The sequence below is a fragment of the Colius striatus genome, chromosome 9 (genome assembly GCF_028858725.1).
Source record: "Colius striatus isolate bColStr4 chromosome 9, bColStr4.1.hap1, whole genome shotgun sequence".
NCBI lineage: Eukaryota > Metazoa > Chordata > Aves > Coliiformes > Coliidae > Colius > Colius striatus.
This window is the reverse complement of record NC_084767.1, coordinates 11,111,458-11,124,583: the sequence shown is the minus strand read 5'-3', so window position 1 is coordinate 11,124,583 and position 13,126 is coordinate 11,111,458.

Here is a 13,126-nt window from a genome sequence, read left to right as displayed (position 1 = left end):
TTTTCTCTCACCTCTTTCTGGTGGTGCTCTGTCCTCTCTTTTAGATGGAGTCAAGGGCTTACTTTGAACAGCTTTCAGAACAGCTTATTTTTTAAGAATAACTTAGTTTTACATGTCAATTTTCCCAGAGCCAAGGAAAAAAGTTCAAACCTCATAAGAATTTAGTCTTCCTGTTTATCTCAGTCTCAAGGCAAAGTGAATGTTTACAAAATGTTTGGGTTTTTTTTCCTTTTGTCCTGCCCAATTCTGTTTTTAAAAGACTGGGATGCTTTCTTTCTTTTATCCTGGGAATATTTTCCATTGCCAGGCTATACTTACTCTTTTCACTGCATGCCTTATTCTCAAGCTGTATACCTATCCATAACACAAGGCTTTTATACCCTATGGTATTGTTGTATATTCCTTGCTGGCTTTAATAAACACTGAGCTACACTTTCTACTCCTCAAACATCCTTATCCATTATTTCATTGATTCTTGTAGCCAAGTGTTAACCTTGATTCTGCAATGTCTGTGCATTAATATAAGAGTCCTTGCCAACTTAAAACAGCTCTGTGTTAGGAATGGAACTAAGAGCTTTCCTCACCACCACAGAGCAGCAAACACTAACCAGTGAATGCAAGTCAAGGACAGGGATGGACACTGAATTCTTACACTATACAAATGTGATACTTGGGGTGTATACATGGCATCTCCCTGGGACTAGCAGTCAAGGTGGATGGTAACTAACCTTCCTGCATCTGAAACACATGGTTTGAATAAAGCTGTGTCTGGGATTCTGGCTTCAAATCCAATTTCACCAAAAAAAAGTCTGTGTACTCTTTTGAACTCAGCACCCAGAAATGATTTTGCTGGATGGCAAAAAATGTGCATACTTGGAGAAGCATATTTTCCACTGCTACTGAGTTGGGTTGTTTCCAGCAGGTGAAATAGTTTCAGCAATTCTGAAATGCCTGAAATAGTAAAACACAGCCACTAGAGTGCAGCTGAACTCTGTTCAGAAAACAGGAGCAATGTGTAACTGAGGTGCTGTAAAGAAAGGCAAGTAGATGAATTCTGGCAGGAGTAGTGTCTTTTTCAGGTACATATTTTGTACACTCTCTTAGGGGCTGTTCTGGTAGTGACACATTAGTTAGCCTATGAGTTAATTAGCCTATTCTGTTGTGCCTGTTCTGTTAGTGTCTAGTTTGTATGGAGATGTTGCAACCAAATGCAGAGGAGAACACTTCACAGACCTTAGAGAGAAGTCTACTGAGGGCAGACTGAAAAATAAATGTTTTACTTAGTCTGGGACAGAGAAGTTGGAGATGAGTGAAGAAAAAAGGAGGCAAACTTAGTGACTTTGGGTAATAGGTATCAGTTGTTCTCATGATTTGTGAAAGGCTTTGCTAATGAGAAAAGCAGCTCCAGGCTTGAAAAGTAGGGATTATAGATTGAAGAACTCACCTGAGCAGTGTTTGGATTGTCCAGTGCAGCTCAGTAGCTCAATTCCTAAACTGCCAGTCACTGCCAGCTGTGCAGTGACCTGGGAGGAAACTAGGTGGGCTCAAAGGACAACTCGATAGGATGTCTGGATATAATATTCTATTTTAGTGAAGTGCCTTCCAGGTGCAGAACTCTACCAGTGAACACACAGCTTTTCTATAACTGAATATGCAAGTTTCACAGAGACATTGGAGTTAAGGTGAAGCTGAAGAAAGTCAGGACTATACCACTTAGTCTGAGGTAAGTGCTCAGACCATTTCCACCTGTGCTTATGAAAAAAGGCTGTGGGTCCTGATGCTGTTCAGCCTGGAGGACACTGAGGAGGGAATCTCATTAATACTTTCAAGTGTTTAAGAGGTGGATGTCAAGAGGATGGGGCAACACTTTTTTTCAGTAGTGTCCAGTGACAGGACAAGGGATAATGGACAAAGATTGGAACACAAAAAGCTCCACTTCAACTTAAGGAGAAACTTATTTACTGTAAGGAAGAGGGAGCCCTGGCCCAGGCTGCCCAGGGAGGGTGTGGAGGCTTCTTCTTGGGGGGTTTCCAAACTCACCTGGATGGTTTCTTGTGTGACCTGACCTAGGTGGGACCTGCTTGAGCAGGGGGGGTTGGACGGGATGATCTTTACAGGTCCCTTCCAACTCCTACCGTTCTGTGATTCTGTGCAACAGCAGCTGGTAGTGGTTCTATATGGCTCTGTAAGTGTGCTGTGCATCCAAAGTTACACAGTTTGTTAAACAGATGCTGACTGAGCAGTGGCTTCCATCCAGGAGGCCTTATGCTGTGAGGAGGTGCAACCCCAGGACTGCCATGCAGGCCCTTAGGAACCCGCTTCTGTACTCTCAACATCACAAATCAATGGTGCTTTAGTTAGCAGTGACGCTAAACTGCAAGGAGAAGCTTTCACTGCACTAAAATACACGTAAGATATAGTTGCTCTTGATTCCTTTTTTTTGTTAGTGGGGAGAATGACTTTGAAGGCAGCTTTCAGGAGTGTGAATGCAAGAGAAGACAATGTTAGTGCAAACCATGTTGTGCTCACCTTTGGGTCTGGAACTCAGCGTGTGTGGGAGCTGTTGTCCCTAGATGGCGCCGCAGCCCGAGCTATTCCTGTCCCCAGCCTGGGGCACGGTGTCACTTTGCTTATTTTTTGGTATGTGTTTATTTAAAGCAAAAAGATTTAAATGAAAACTGTTCTCTTTCAGCAAAACCAACTGAACAGTAAAAAGAAGTGATTCATATTTTATCATTCTCGTTTAAACAGCAGTATTTCAGTTTTATCCAGCTGCTCTGACAGCTGAGTGCACGCTGGTTAATTTAACTCAGCCCATTGGCTCTGAGATTGGGATTGTAAGTGACATCTTTTTATTTAGACAAGCAGGTTTTGCTTAACCAGGGAGGGTGTGGAGGCTCCTTCTCTGGACGTCTTCAAAACCCACCTGGACACATTCCTGTGTGACCTGCTCTAGGTGAGACCTGCTTTGGCATGGGGTTTGCACTGGATGATCTCTGAAAGTTCTTTCAGCCCCCACTATTCTATGATCTTATGATTCTAACCTAAGCAAAGCTAACTTTGTAGAAGGTGCAGAATTTACTCTGCTTTCAGTTCAGCTCCCTGCTGGTTAACAACATCTAATGTCACTGTTCCCATGGCAAAGACCTGACAACCCAATAAAGAGAAAGCAATTGTTCAATGAAAAGCCAAAATCTGGGGTGAGCATTGTGTGATTGCAGAGCATCCTGTCTGTAAACAAACTCAGGACTGGAATCTGATCCTGCTGTAGTTAAAATGCTCTGAATATTTAAACAGTTTACTGAACAGTAAGGAAAGCACCAGTGGTTTCACAATGCTGAGAGAAAGAAAGAAGCTTCGTCAGCTTCCAGGCCCATCTGGGTTCTCTTCAGACCTTCATGGGAAACATTTTTGTCAGCCCTGGAAGTTTTTGAGAGTGGATTTCATGCCACATCAGAAAATATGCTATTTCTGAGACCATTTTGATGAAAATAATGATATTTCAGCTTCGTGGCCAGCCTTGCAAGCCAGTGGTGCTACTGGCACTTTCCTTTATTCCTGCAGTGTTCTGAGCAAGAAGCTGGGACTCAGAAGTGCTCAGTAATCTCATCTTTGCAGCACAGATTTCTGTCTTGCAGGCAGAGAAGACACCATCCCTTGAATGCCAGAACATTTCCTTCTCTACAGATTTCCTGAGGGCTTCCAAAGGGATAGTTAGGTGCACCTAAACCAGCCTGGTCTGGAGGCACAGATGTCTAGGAGAGAAAAAAAAGCTGCTACTAACTAATGTAGTTTTGGGGATAGTTTTGGTTTTAGTGTTAGTTTTGTTTTCACTATTTGTGTTCCTCTCTGTGACTGGCTTAGAGCTTCCAAAGAGCTGAATTCTCAAACTCTCCATGCTTTTCAAATTTTTGGTGTCATCTTGTGTTCAAAATGATGGATGTTCATCATAAGGGATTCTTTATTGCACAGAAACCAGTATCTTGCATCTATTCTAACCTGTATCTATGGATAGTACTATGAGTGGATTTAATAATTATTTAATCAGGTTTCTCATCCAAGATGTAGGTTAAAGTAACAGCACTGTCAGAGTAGGATCTCACCTTGCTGCTGGTTATAGTACATTCTGTCAGTAGGAGCAGGAGTGTCCATGATCCAGAGCAGCATAGGGATGTGACCTGGACTTTGTTGGCTACAGTGGTGTAAAAGCTCCAAACTTCAGAAGGAAGACCCATGACTGCTGAATTTTCACACACTGTCAAAGACAGCATTAGCTGCAGCTGCAAGAAGTGATCCTTTCCCAACCTCTGGGTCCTGTACTAGTGCTGCTCCTGCCTGTGCCAGCATAAACATCGTCAAGACCACACAAGGAAGTGGGATCAGGGATTTGGCTCTGTTAAGTAATCTAACAACAACTAATGATGAAATGGTTAGTTTCAGTGTAACTCTCCCCTGCTCTGGCTTTGCTGGATGACTGTGCAAGTGGTTCTGCCTGCACAGAGTAGGAGGTGTAGCATAGCAAGAAAAGTTTTTGGCACAGGGTCTGCGGGAAGACTGAGCTGTTTCATCTGGCAGCAATGCCAGTTCAGACTGTACAGTAAATTATAACATAGGAAGGAACCTTTTTCATTTTTACTGTGTGGTTAATCTCAAGTCACCATGTTCTTCTGGCTGATGGGGCATGCACTGCTTGCTTCAAATTTAAACTTACAGAATGCAAATCTTATTTTCCAGAGAAAATGAAGCATTCTTTTATGTGCTTCTCCATGTTTGACTGTTATCTTCTTTACAGTTTAATACATTTCAGAAGTTAGACAGTAGTTTCAGGTGTTTTTATTACAAGTCACCTACAAATAACAAGCTGTGACACTGAAAGCAAGCTGAAGGCAGGCATTGAAGCATCTGAACTGTCTTCTACTTAACTCAGCAAAATAAGTGTTGAAAGTTTCCTACAGTTGATAATTTTAATCTCTTCTGCAAAATTCCCACTTATTTCTCATCCTGTATCACTTTTACTCATAAGTTACTGAGGTTCAGTGAAGAAGATTCTGCATTAAGTTCACAGATGTTTGTGTGAACTGGATATCTCTTACCAAGACTGGGAAGAAATAGAGCTGCTCTTTAATAGATTTGTTTATCTTTTAGGTGGATTTTGGTTTTGGTTGGGTTTTTTTTTGGCTGTAAATAAATAGGAAGACATGGGAAGCTTGTTTGCCTTCCATAGTAGCAGCTCTTCATCCAAGGATCTTCTCTCTATTTATGTCATATAGATTTGATGGTGTTTTACTGTCACCCCATGCTGCTGCATTTGGACTGTCTGCCTAGCACAGAAGTTAAAGAGAAGGCAAACAAGCCCCAGATTTGAAAAGATGCTTGCAGTCCTTCACAGAGGGAGCTGCTGATCTCCAACAGGATTTATAAGCTAATGGATTTTCCAAGCCATTTTGTCACTCACAAATTACCTCATGATATGGAATGTCTAGGTGTAGATGTAATGAGTGTGTATCAGGAGACTACAAGCACCTGCTTTGCCAATAGCAGTTTCTTGTGTGAGTCTATATTAAAGACTTAGCTCTACTTTTCAGCTAGTTCCCACTTGGAGAAATTCTGTCTTTGGGTCACTCAAGAGTATTCATCTTTGCTTAACAGGTAAACTTCATAAAGATCTCTGAAGTTTTCATGTTGTGGCTGTTGCTGGTTCTTAAGATAGTTCAAGTGAGACTGGATGTGGTCAAGATAGCTACTATGACTTGGTAGAACCAGGTACTCATTTTCCTAGGCAGGCTTGTTCATGCTTATTCATAGAATCATAGAATGGTAGGAGTTGGAAGGGACCTTTAGAGATCATCTAGTCCAACCCCCCTGCAGAGGCAGGTTCACCTAGATCAGGTCGCAGATATTGGTTTGAAAGTTTATAGATCAGAAGCAAGTTAAATGATATTCACATTCTACTGAAAAGAGTAAATTTAAAACACTTCCCAAAACTTGTGAATAGAGAACTTAGGTGCAGGGTGAGAAACTTCCTTTCTTCCTCTTCCCCAAAGCACTTGCCCTGTAAGTGCACTTTGCAGCAGATATGGGTCCATTTTCTCCCTTTCTATCTAAGCAATATACAGAAACTATCTCTTCCTCCTCATATGCTTCTGGAGTAACAGGCTCACCTTTGCCCTGTATGTGTTCTGCAGTACAGATACAGCCCTCCAGAGGTTATTGAGTGAATTGATGGGGTTTTTTTTGTCTTAATCCAACGAAGACAGAGTCATTATTGATCAGCATGAAGTTTTGTAAAGACATTAACGTTGTGTAAAGGCTCCTGAAATAGATCTGCACACACATCTTGAATTTACTTGGCGTTTCCTCAGATATCATTTCTAAAGTTAAATTGTTACTATTTACTTGAAGATGAACATCTATAAATAGGAGCAAAGTGGGGCTTATCTTCCATGGCACACATGCCACGTAAGCAGCTTGCTCAGCTAAGTGCTTGTGCTGCTCAGTCAAATAAAAAGCTGCCGGTTGCAGGCTGCTTTGGATAATGTTGACAATCTAATGGACAGTATTGTTCCAGAATGGGCTTTATCTGCCTGTGTGAGTGGGTGGACAGGTTAACAAGATAAGCCATTTGTCCAAAGGGGACTCAGGTTTCCATCTGACTCAATACCAGTCAGGGCTATGTTAATACAACATCTGTCTTACTGCAATGGCATGTATGATCACATTTACTTTGCAGGAGAGCATGTATGAATTATATATTAATACTTTATCATTTATATCATATCAGTATATTAATATAATCATTATGTATTAATAAAAATCATGAGAGGTGGAACTGGAACGCTCAGGGACAAATCTGTTATGAGCTCACTGGCTATATACCTCCATGATATTCACTGATTTTGAAGGCAGTGATTCTTCTATGAGAAGAGAGACAAGACCCAGCCCCTGAGTGATGCAGAAAAGTGGCATGACAGGCTTATCTTGCTTCCCCACACACTCTGCTGTGGGATGAGATGCTCAAGCCTGAAGCCATGTCCAAAGCAGAAAGGTTCAGAAAAAGGCAATTTGATGGAAGTGAGTCTTAATGACTTAAGAAATGCTTCCTTCAGAAAACATGAGAAACTTTATGCCCTGTCTTCACAGGGGTCATAGGAAATTATGGAACTGTGCAGAGTCACTGCTTGCAGGGATAGGAAAAGAAAGCAATTCTGAGGCAAATGTTTGCAGAATCTGAGCAGTGAGAAAGATGAGAGCAGCAACTGCAGTCTTTAAGGGTACAAAAAAATACCTTCAGCTAGATGTGATCTTTAGCAGTTACTTTGCAACCCTTCATCTTTACTGTAAGTGCTGTGTGTTGTTCTGAGTCTCCTGCTTATGAATCACTGATGGGAGGCAGAGGGCCTGATCCAAAGCCAGTTGGATAGCATGGAATGACCCAGGTTGGAGTTCTCTATGCAATTTGGCTGGAGCTACAGTTTACTTGCTTTCCTATTAATAAAGGTATTAAAATATTTTGGTTCATGCAAATTTGGTTCATACTACATCTTCAATTTCTTTTGCTGAATTCAAATGGTAAAGAATTTGTAATAAGAAATCATTGGGAGGAGCAGGATAGAGAAACACTGAAGTGAAGGTCAGGCATGATCTACTTCACCTGGAGGTTTGGGTATTTATAGACTGAAAGAAAAATCACCTGGGACTTTTTAAGTGGTAAGAATCAGCCCAAATAAGACTCTCAGCTAGAGAAAGCTATGTGAGAAGTTGATTATAGACTTATAGGTGTTTGTTTTACTGCAGCATCTGCTGGAAAAGGTATAAAATACTTTTGCAGTAATTCAGTTGGGCCCTGGCTTTAGGTGACTGGGTTGCTTACAGTGGGATGACACTTGCTCTTTTCTTGGAGGGGAAGGCCAATAGGTGCCTCTTAATTCTATAATGTAGCTGGGAGGAGCAGTTTTACTGTGGCTACCATGTGGTTTAAGGTAAAAGTTTTTATTTATGCAAAAGTAGTAAACAAGCTAAAACTGTGGGCAGAGCTGGGAAAGAATTCAAGTCATGTTTTAAGCACAGGGCTTTCTGAGGCAGGGTTACCTGTAGCCATGTCTTGAGCCCCTGCATTCATTATACCAGTGTTTATTACACCAACATTATTCATGAATTTAAATCAGGTCAGGACACTGAACTTTGATAGAAAGGTGCTCACTTTTCTCTCCCAGCCTGTTGGGAATAAGGTATGTATAGTATAACATTTAGTAATTGAATTATTCATCAAGAAGTGGGGTTTTTTTTCTGGAAAGCAGAAGATTCTCTGAGTCTTGTAACAGAGAAAGCTAGTTTGCTGAATAAGCCACTGCCCAGAGACCAGGTGCTGGGGATTCTTGCATGGGGAATGTAAGTGTTTGAGTAACTGATGTTTTTCATTACACTCATTTTCCCTTGCAAGCTCTGCATGTAAACAGGACATGTGTCTAAAGTGGTGAAGGAAAGAAAATAGTGTCTGTTTCCACCTAGACTACAATGATGCTTCAAATTTCTCCTTTACAGCTTTCTCTTACAGTGCTGCTCCGCTACAGCTGAGATAAGGGCTTTAAAGTGGCAGCTACTTCCTAGAGGCACATTGCTCACCTCAGATAACTTAGGGAAAGATCCTTTAGGAGTTGTAGAAACTTCTTGGGATCCATAAAGCCCACCACTTATTGGTGAGGGATTTCAGCCTGCTTAGATATGTTGCACTTCACTGCAGTACCTTGCATGTATGTGAAGTACTGCTGCTCTTGTGCTGGCTGAGGTGTCATAAATTTGCATTCCTCCCAGCTGCTTAGCACAAAGTGCTGTGAGACGAAGCACATGATGCTATATCCTTTTATAGAGCTGGTAATGTGCATGACGAGGTAAGCTGAGAAAAGTGGCTAATTCACACTTCACAAATGAGGGACTGAAAACTTCTCCTGAACAAATTAATTTTCTAGGACTGCCTGACATCATAGACAACATGTTCCTGTGTGAGTGCAAGATCTGTTCCTTTAACCTTTCCCTTTTGCTAACACAAATGTGGATGAGCTGGAATGTGTTTGGTTGTTAGAGGGGATGAGCATGGTATAAGAACCTATATAGTGCAGATTATCACCAAGGTCACACAGAAAGCGTGTAGCAGAGCAGCATCTTTAATCTGTGTAGTCTGAGTTCCAGTCCAATGCATTGACTCTCTTCCATAATTAGTCATCATTTGGCATAAATTTGAAGTATCTAGCAAATTTGCCCTTCTGTGCTGGGGAAGTGTTATTTGGTTATTAAACTGGGTACTTGCTGCACTGTGGGAACACCTAGTGCATGCATATTTAGTCAGAAAGTGCTTTGCTATTACTTATCCTTAGTAAGAAAGCATCTCTTGTGTGGGCGAGGTGTTGCTGTGCATCCATTTACCACTACAGAGCCTGGCAATAGACTTATGAGAGTGCAGATAACTGTGTGACTGGAGTTGTGTGAAGATACTGGTATGCCCAGAGCAACTAGTAGAGAGAGAGAGTGTCAGAATGACTCAGAGCCAGCTTTGTATAGCCACAGTTGTCTTTGGCTTGAGAGAGAACCGTTCTCTTCCCCCATTCAAGTCATATTCTCCTGGTTTTATCCTCTGTTATGATCTGAGAGCTTCCTTCAAATGGTTCTGTAGGGCACAGTGACAGGACAAGGGGTAACAGGAACAAGCTGGAACACAAGAAGTTCCACTGGAACATGAGGAGAAACCTCTTTGCTGTTGAAATGAGGGAGCCCTGGCCCAGGCTGCCCAGGGAGGGTGTGGAGGCTCCTCAGGAGGTTTCCAAACCCACCTGGACACATTCCTGTGCCCCCTGAGCGAGGGGAACCTGCTTTAGCAGGGGATTGGGCTGGATGAGCTCTGCAGGCCCCTTCCAACTTCCACCATGCTGGGATTCTGTCACATCAATTCAGTTTCAAGTCAGATGACTTGGAACCAACAACCTCTGTTTAGGCTGAATGCACTAAGACAGGTCCACTTCAGAATAATTTTGAACCTGTTTATAGGCAGCTTCTGATGAGTTGTGTTTGAAGGAGGTGCAAGAAGACACATAATTCATCTAAATTTAACTTCACTCTTCACAAAAGAACAATTCTGGAAAGGAAAATATGGTATGAAATTGAATTAGATTTCCCACTGTTGAGAGCATATGAACAGCAGCTTAATGCAGCAAGGCTGATAATGAGGATGGAGTGCAGTTTTAGCAAGGCCTTGACATTAAAGGGAAAAAACTAGATGAGCTTATGAGACCACGGTGTTGTGAACAAATGATCAATATTCAGAAGAAAGTAGAGAGGAAACATTAAACTTTAATGGAATAATCTCAGGGGAAGGTTATTTTCATGCAGCTCAACATTTTTCTTATTAACATAACACATGGTCACTTTTGCAACAAGCATAATAATGTTGTTCATCATCCACTTGTTCTGTGTAAAGGTTAAGTCTCCTTGGAAGTACAGTCAAATAAACTAGCTTAGAATCCACTTTGCAATGCAATTCTCCCTGTGATTAGGGCGTGCTTGAGTTTTAGGCACTGTTTAAATGCCACTGGAAGCTATACATTCCTTTGAGTATTTGAAAGAAAAGGTAGTGTTAATGCTTTGCATTAGGCCCCTTTGGAGATCAGACTTTGTTAGGAAATGTCTGAATGTACTCATCTTACTGTGTCCCTTGGGAGATAAATGGGATTCTGGATGTGCATGAAAATATGGAGAGAGATTTGATCCCCGGAGTTTCAAAGCTGGGTACACAAAGTGAGGAGCTCTTGTGTTTTGGAGAGATCAGTGGTGTCAGGCAATTGTTTATTCAAGATGCCTGGGTTAAGGCTCTACTTATAGTATTTTTTGAGCCCCAATGTTTGCCAAGGTTTCTCCAAGGTTGGTTGGTTATAACCTCAGCAGTTGAGGTGCATGGCTCTGACCACACATTTCACTGGAAGTTAAGTTGTTGGGAGTTGATCACTTCTTGATTTTCCCCTTAGTTCAGAAGGATGACAACCTTTGGGAGTATTTTCTCTTTCTATGCTATTTGAACTGTGCTGTCCTCATCATTTGTGCCAAAGAAGAATGGCTCTACAGGCTGCCTCTGCTCTGCTCTACAGATGGTCCCAGTCATGCAATTAAAGTACTGTTGTATCAGTGAGCACTGAAGCCGTAGATGACTTTGATTCCTGGGCCCTAGGTGAAACCACCCTCTGAAATATTTGTTGCAGTGAAGTTTGTTCTAAGAATATTCTTTGCCTGCACTCACCCAAGTCTATTACCTCCAGGATTTAAAAAGGAATTTGATATAATAGCTAGAGGCAATGAGTTGTTGCAGTCCATGCTTTGTGCTTGATCCAGTGTTTGCTTTTATCTATTCTCACACTTGCTGTTGTGAGCAGCACGCTTTGTGCCTGTTTCATACAGAACCTCTGCCTAGCTCTACTCTTTCCTTACTCCTTCACTAGTAACCACTATTTTTTTATACTATAAAACTAAATCCAGTTCTACAAGGATGTGTTTGCACAGGTCATAAGCACAAGCTGTGTGTGAGTTTAAGCTTGTTTTCCTGTCTGCTCACTTTATGAGAACATTGCAGTTTGCTTTAAAGTACTTGTTTTTTAAACAAGGTTCTCAGGTTTGCAGTGAGAACACTGTACTTTCTCACCTCAGAATGTCTCATTCAAGCCTGACTCTTCCAAAAAAGTTATAGGCTGTTAGAAGAAGAAGCTGGATAGTGAGAAGAGCAGGAGACTGAACAGGGATGAAATCAGATGTCTTGCCTTTGATCACTCATCCATGAGGTGATTCTACCAATGTGTCCTTACCATGGGAGGATTCAATTTCCAGGACTGATCCTGCCAGGTCTTGAGTTCTCCAGCTGCTGCTGAGTTTCCTGACTGAAACACCCAGTCACTCACGGAGATGCCCAGGACCTTGGTGGCTCTGGTTGGTGATGGTCAGAAGGGACATGTACAGAACACTCCATTACTACTCATTATTTTGGGAACAATAGCAGATAAATATGTACTTTCAAATGCAGGCTGTGACTAATTCATTTATGAATTCCCTGATTTATGGCTGGTCATGTTGTATCACGAGTTCAATTTCTGCATGTAGAAAGGAACCTGCTGTGATTTCAATTGTAAATCAGCAGGATTTGTGCTCCTAACTTAGAAGCTTTCATAAATCCTATGCAGGAAGTCCATTTCTCATTCTCCTCTCTTAATACTGTGAATCATGGTTAAACTCTTCCACTGTACAGGTTTGTATCCTGAGCTCAAAAGTTTTAACTGCAGCCATTAAAAGCTATAGGACACTTTATGAAACAATCATTTTAATGTAGACATTCAGAACAGTGGAAGCAAACTATGAACAGTTGCTAAATGTTTCTGCAATGTGAATCTTGGAGTTTGTCACTCCTGGAGAAATTCTACACACTATTCTCGCTCCATCTTTAGTTCCTCATAGATCTGTTGTCATGAGCTGCATCTTTTCTATGTTAAAATCAGATATCTCTAACAAATATTAGACACTATATCCTACCACCACTTCAACTGGCTCTCAAACCAGAGATGATTACTAGGCTTAGGTCCCCCTCAGTTTACTTATGCTCTGTCTACTTGTGGACTTGGAGTATTGTTTATCATGTCATTCAAAAATCAACTGGATGGTGAGAGAAGGCACAGTTTCAAGTGAGTTAAAAAAAATCCCTGAAGTCTATAGAGGAGATGACTAATGATGCTTAGCTTTCTAATTTGTCACTGGAGACAATGCCAAGCTTCACTTGAACTGTGACATAAAGTCCATACTTTTTGTTGACTTTTAAGGTCTATATATTTCTGCCAGGTTTTAAATGGCAGGGAAAGTTTTCCTAATGGAAGAAGTTGAAACTCTGCAGTTTGTCTTTCCAAATTAAGATGGGCCAAGCATTTATGCAATCTTGTCCTGTCTTCTGCTCTGAGACTGAGAGGGATGGAATGGTTTTACAGGACTTTTTTGTAGTTTTGGAGTTGTTTGCTGATCCTGCAGGTCACTCTGTCTTACAACAGTAGGAGTAATTACAATGCCTGTTACCTGTGTAGCTTGTGGGCATATTGAGTGGCTCACAGCT